Source organism: Solanum tuberosum, unplaced genomic scaffold, assembly GCF_000226075.1.
Source record: "Solanum tuberosum cultivar DM 1-3 516 R44 unplaced genomic scaffold, SolTub_3.0 scf00048, whole genome shotgun sequence".
Classification (NCBI taxonomy): Eukaryota; Viridiplantae; Streptophyta; class Magnoliopsida; order Solanales; family Solanaceae; genus Solanum; species Solanum tuberosum.
The window spans coordinates 53,847-61,140 of record NW_006238976.1 but is presented as its reverse complement, the minus strand read 5'-3'; positions in this window follow the sequence as shown (position 1 = coordinate 61,140).

Genomic DNA, 7,294 nt, shown 5'->3' with positions numbered 1-7,294 from the left:
ACATATTCTATATTATTTTAAAAGGGAGTTTATGCCCAAGTTCTACTATATAATAAATATAATATGTAATATTGAAGAAACTTCCTTTTAAAAGTCCCACAAGAATATTATATATTATATTTGAGCCTAAACTCTCTTTTATAATATAGTAGAAAATGTATACATTTTAAATTAATATATATTAACTTGTCCTTCAACAGTAATCATCACCTAAAACACAAAGGAGAATATTAGATAACTAGTCAAAATTCATAACATAATTATTAAAAACATCTACACTTTAAAATAATTATTAAAAATGTCAATATGTCAATATTTTAGCAAATATAGTATATCTTAGGTTAGTTCCTAATTTATCCCACATTAAGCCCATGTTTCAACCATCACGTTCTCTCTCATATTTTTTCAAAAAAATATTTTTCTCTCTCATCTAATTCGCTCTTTCAATTTTTCTTCTACTTTTCATCTCCCGCTTCTCTCTCTTCTCTTCAGAAATTGATAAAAATATTCGAAAAGATGTTCACAACAATCCCATTGATTCAGGTATGTACTTTTTGCGATTCTAAGACTTTTTTTTTTATCGATTTTGTATTTGTTTAAATATTTTAAAGTATTTGTTTGTTTAAATGCTTAGTAAATTATTCAATTTCGATTAGGATTTTGGATGAGAAAAACCTCAAAGATTCCTCTCTAATGACCGACTCAAAAAGGATTACAATTGTGTTTGTATTCAATCCAAAAAGCATGCATATTAATTTTGTGTAGTTGAATTTTTCTTAGAATATTGCTATTGTCTGAATTTGTATTCATTATAATTTACATGGATATTGTGGAATTGTTAGTATGGATATTGTATTTCTTAATTTTTAGTTTGTATTTGGGACATGTTGTTAGTATTGATATTGTATCCATATATGTGTATTCAGTCTACCTATGTATCCTTTTCGGAGTGTTTTTGTATTCTTAGGTATTTGTTAATTAGGATGTTGTTTTGGGTAATAGAGTAATTGTATCGATTTTTCTAGTTTTGAACATTTGTAAGTCTTTATGTGCTTGTATTCATTCCAATAAGTGTGCATAGTCAAAAATTCAAAATATTGATCTTGTCTAATTTTGTATTCATGCTACTTTGTATGTTTTCTGTATTCATTTTATCCATGTATCAATTTTAGAATGTTTTTGTATTCTTCGGTTATTAACTATATTCCTTTTAGTTTCTTCTCTAAAGTTGAATTCATTCCTTATTCATAACAGTGTATCTTGTATTAATTTTAGTGTATGCTTTAGTTATATTTTAGTCATTTTAATATGTATGTGTGGTCTATTATATTCATTATGCTTTACTTCTGGTTCTATGTATGTATATTTGGTGTGTTTGTATTTATTATGGTATACTTTTTGTATTTGTGTATTTTTAATGAAATTTATAGTCATTAAGACAAATATATATGTATTGATTTCTTTGAACATATGCAGGGAAATGATTTTTATGTGAAAAAATCACCTCCTAAGCTCCACAATTCAGCGTAACTTTAGCAATGACATTAAACCCCACCTCATCAAAAGAATGATGTCGGAGCCATAAGTGATAGTGAGGCACATGTGAGGACTAATAGGTCTCACATAGTGTCACGCTCCGAGAGCACCCCCTAGACGTGAGACGGCGTACTTGACCCCAAAGGGATCTCATACAAGCCCTTGGCATAATCATAACATATGTTGATAGAAAATACAGAGGAATTTAAAACTTTTAAAACAACAATTATAAATCTTTATAAAAGAGTGCGGAAGCTTTCTAGACTATGTCTCAAACCATCTATTACAACCTTGAAATATAATCTTTGGGATACAACCCATACAAAGTCTTAAAACATAAAATAAAATGGCATGACAAAGGAATAGGTTCGTCCTCAAAACTATGAGGACTCACCAAGTCTTCAATCTTCCTTATCCTCCTAGAAACCTATCTCCAAGCAACTCTAGCCTCCAATCCCTACATTTGATTAGAATGTAGGCAATATGCGTTAGTACAAAACGTACTAAGTATGGAAGCTAACACAACATCATAAGAGCATCTCAAAATGGTTAGTCAACATAAGACATAATCATAAGAGATAAAAATCATAATCATAGATATAAACATGATTATCATAGTCATAGCATAATCTCCAAATAAGCCTCATATAAACATAAGTCAACATAAACATGGTAAATGAGCATAAGAGATACATCATAATCATAATAAGCCAATTCCTCGTCATAAGTATCATACAATATATTAACTCTTAGTCTTCTGTATTATGATAGCACTATTCTCAAGTAACCTCAAAAGCATACAAGTGCAAGACAAGAATAGCATCCCATAATACTACCCAACCATGTATCCCTTATTGGTCATCTTAATCATAGTCTACATGCATAGTCTAAGCCTTTAGGTTTGACTAACATAAGGACATCATACTTCTAGGCAACGTCAAAGCACATTTGTGCAATGCATGAAAGACATCCCATAATACCCGTCACCCTAAGCATAACTTTGAAGTCATCCTAGTCATATTTATCCTACATTGGTTTCACTAATCACTTATCTTCTCATAACTAAGGGAATCTCTCACCTTTAGTCAACTATAGTAAGGAAGGCAACTATGGCACAATCCTATCTTAACTTACTCTATTTAGTAACCCTAAGTCATACTTGTGCAATGTAATCATAGCATCCCATAATACTAATCTTGCTAAGTATTACTTTTAGGTCTTCTTACTAACCCTTCTTGGTTTGGAACCTAGTTCCACTGTTCATCTTCAGAATACCATGAGGTACTTACTAAGTATGTTTATGCCCATAACACTTTGAACTCTATGAGATACTCTCTAAAGTTTGTCTAAGTTCCTTCTTCACATGGCCTCTATGAGATGCTATCTTGAGCATGTCTAAGTCCATCTATACTTTAGAACACTATGAGTTACTTCATTAGGTAAGTCTTAGTTCATTATGCTTTGAACACTATGAGATGTTTCTCAAGCATGTCTTAGTTCATGGATATGAAGATTGCTACTAGGAACCTTGATTCAACTACGTGAAGGATCCCACCTCATAGATCTAACTATGGGAAAATCCACACTCTACTATGTAAGAGTTCCCCCTTAAACTTGAATAGTCCTCACATCAACTAGGTGTGGTTCTCCTTTCTACTTGGAGCCCGGACCCTTTCTTGTGTGACACTCCATCTCATTGTCAATATCCACTTGGAGCCAAGCATACACCCCAAGGTTTACTTGTTAAGCCCTGCTTAACACTCATATCTCATGGAAGAATGTCCTTGACAATCAATCCATGCTCAAGTGATCCTATCACTTCATACATTCAAGCTTTCATAAGGTAGGTTAGGTGGGTATAGGCATTTCACTATAATCCAACCTATTAGACTTCTATTCTTTTTTAGACTTTACTCTCAAAGCCTTAACATCAATAGTTAATAACATTAGCTTCACCCTAAAACCCAAGTTATTAGGATCACAACCATACTCTCAAGGTTTCTTTCTTAATCTCTTCTTTATACCTAGATTTCAAGGCAATTTGATCACATCTTTTATTACTAGGTGATTCTAGCCTTAATTGATCATAAAGGTTCAATTCTAGCTTTACAAGTCAAGATCAATCATATACAATAGAGTCTAGTTCAATTCATGATTATATGATCCTAACTTTGATCAATTACAACACACAACATTGAGTTAGAAAGATCACATATGAACCTTCAACTTTGCCTCTAATGGTATAAACCCACAAAGATCACATTCATCAACTTAGATTAGGGTTCATCATAGAAATCACATGAATTCATCATAATATCATCAAACAAATACAATTCAATCATAATTGGATGCTATCCACTAGATTGGAGTCACACCCAAGCCCTACCCACAATATACTCACAACCCTAGCTAGAATTGGGTATTTGAGTTCACAATTGGGGGAAATCTACGGGGGGTCCATGGGTGGAAGAACCCATGGATGAATAAGCTTCACATACCTTATATCAAAGCCTTAAAGAAAGCTTTCAACAACAGAGGTTGTTCTTGACCAAATCTTCAAGCCCTAGCTTCTTCTTCAATCCTTAGAGAGAGAATTATTTGAGAGAGAGAGATTTGGGGTTTTGATTTGAGTCTCATGTAAAGTGACTTAAACTTGGGGGATAAGGACTTAAAATAGTCTAATTAGGTGAATAAAAGTCATACAAAATGACACCCACTTAAACCTATTCAAATAGGAATTTACCCAAATGTCCCTCACTTGGCAGCCCCGTCCCAGGCACCACGGCCACTTGAACGGTCCGTGAAGGGCACCACGGTCCGTGGTGGTGCCCGTGGTCCCTTGACTAGTAGCTCCCCCAACTTGCCAAGACCCTAAAACACTAAGGCACCTTCACAGGCACTTTGACGGGTCGTGGTCAAGCAAACGACTCGTGAACTTGGGGCAGTGTCTTGGCCTGGCCTCCCAAGTGTCTAAGTCATCTCCAAGGACCCCTTCACGGACCGGGGTCCACACCACTGGTTGTGAAGGTGGTCGTGAACCCTTGGGCAGTAGCTGCCAATGTTGGGCAGCCTTGGCCCTTTGGCTTAGGCTTGCCCTTTTGCCTTGGTTGTTCCCCTTCCCATGCATAACCAAACTCTTAACGGTCATCTAGACTACTAGGTCTAATACATATCTTGATGTTCAACCATAAAACTCCTTATTCTAAACACATAAGGTCGCATCTACAACTCTTTTTGTCATACATCAAACCTTTGAACCATAGCTTGTGGCTCTAGTTTGGTCTACTAATTTCCGGGGTGTTACACATAGTTAGTGAGAGTAGTGAAATAATTGAAATACAATAATCGGTGCTTATTGTTCAACTTACTAATCTTTTTGAGTATATCAATTTTTGTTTACTATACATTAATTTTTGTAGTAGCTTAGTTTGTTAATTGATCATTTGTGAAATTAATATTATGAAGTTTTGATAAAGCAGTAAAAAAGGTCATGAGTTTATTGTTCGTTTTGTGAAGATTATGGATCTTGAAGAATTTATTGTTATTTTTCATTAGTTTCATTCATAAATTGTGTATTCATTTGAACTGTATGCATTAGAAGGTTTTAACAAAAACAATAAGCTGATATGTATAGTTGTCAATATGGGCTAGCCCACCCAATCCGGACTAACCCATACAGGCTTTGACATTTTATGGGCCAGGCCAGGCTAGCCCATTTTTGGTGTGAGCCAGAAAACGGTCGGCCCAACCCACAAGTACGTGGGCTACAGGCTTGCCGGGCCAGCCCACTTTTTTAAAAGTTATATATTTTTTTATAGTTATTAAATTAAATTATAATTTTATAATTTAAAAATATTATCATAAATATCGACAAAACAATATTACATGGTGTTAATGTTACTACTTGTTAATCAAATCCACAAATAAAATTATCTTTATAATACTAGATAAGTATGGCCCGTGCAACACGGGCCCAACATGTAGTTTTATGGAAAAATTACTGAAATGCACATCTTATGTTTCCCTTATTTCCAATATCCCCTTCTATTTTTAAAAACCTCTAAAATCCTTTATTTCTTTAATGTATCCGAGCTACATATTAATGCATCCGAGCTACATATTATGTATCCGATTTATTTTATAATGTATTCGAGCTAGTTTTAATGTATCTGAGCTACATATTATGTATCCGATTTATGTTATAATGTATTCGAGATACTCTTTAATGTATCCAAGCTACATATTATGCATCTGGTTTATGTTATAATGTATCAGAGATACTCTTTAATATATCCGAGCTACATATTATGTATCCGATTTGTGTTACTTTTTAAGGGATTAATGTAATTAAACACTAAAGAGGGATAGATTATAATTTCATATTAAAACTACGTGATTTCTAAAATTTATCCTAGTTTTATTCATGGTCTAAATTTGACTAATTTAAATAAGGAAAAATTGTATATAATAGCAAACTATTAATTCAAATTAAATTCTATAAACATAGTTTGATTTAATTGTACCACATAGCAAACTGTTGCTATTTTCGCCTCTCTCCCTGGTGGAATCTCACTCACCATTCTCGTTTTCGCCAGCGTTCTCGCTCGCCTCTCTTGCTTTTATACAAACACAAATGTATAAAATGTGTTTGTGTTTGTATAAAAGCAAGAGAAAATTGTATACATACATATATTTTCGTTCCCCTCTCTACCCTCTCCTAGATCTCGCTCACCACTCTCACTCGCCTCTCTCACTTTATACAAACACAAATGTATACACTGCGTTTGTGTTTGTATAAAGTGAGAGAAAATTGTATATACAAATGCAAATGCATATATTTTCGTCCTAATACACTTATGACTATACAAATACGATCTTCCCCTGCCTAATTTTCTTTTGTCTTTATTGCTTTATACAATCACAGATTATACAATTGATTCTTTTGTATATGTATACCGAAACAGATTATACAATTGCTTTTTTTGTATATATGTATAGCGAAATAGCCAGCTTCTTTTGTATATATGTATAGCGAAATAGCCATAGCAAACTTTAAGTTAGCAAACTTTAAGTTTGCTATAGAGCGTAATTATGCAAACTATAATTATAACATACAAATATGATTTTTGTGTTTGGTATATGTGAAAGTTGCTCTATAAATAATCAAATAACATTTAAACACCATTATATAAAGGAAATAAAAATATTGCTATTTTGAAATAGTATAGTTGTCAAATATGTTCGGTATATATTTGTGAATGACATACTATTGGTTCTCTATATAGATCGTTATGCATATATAATAGGATTCTTTTATCTACAATTTGTGCATAACGATAAAGTTCTTTATAGATCGTTATGCATATATAATAGGCACATTTGAATTCATCATTTTCTATGAGTACGTAAGTGATGTCATCAGCTTAGTAGACAACCTTTTTATTATACAAAAACCAATATATGGAGAAGTTTAAGATGAGTACTTGCAAAAGACAAATATATCAATCAATTAAAATATTAGAATGGATGCCAAACTATTCTGAAAATTTTGTAACTTATACGAACAATATTCATTATATTTACAACAATGGAGAAGAAAGAAAAAGTGTCTTACCAATCACAACACATATTGCTAAACAATGTAAAAAAAAAACCACTAAGAATTCCAAATGTTTATTCAAATTACCAACTAAAAAAAGATGATTCAACTGTGGAAAGTGAGGTATATATAAGCGTTACACCTGATAAAACACCGATC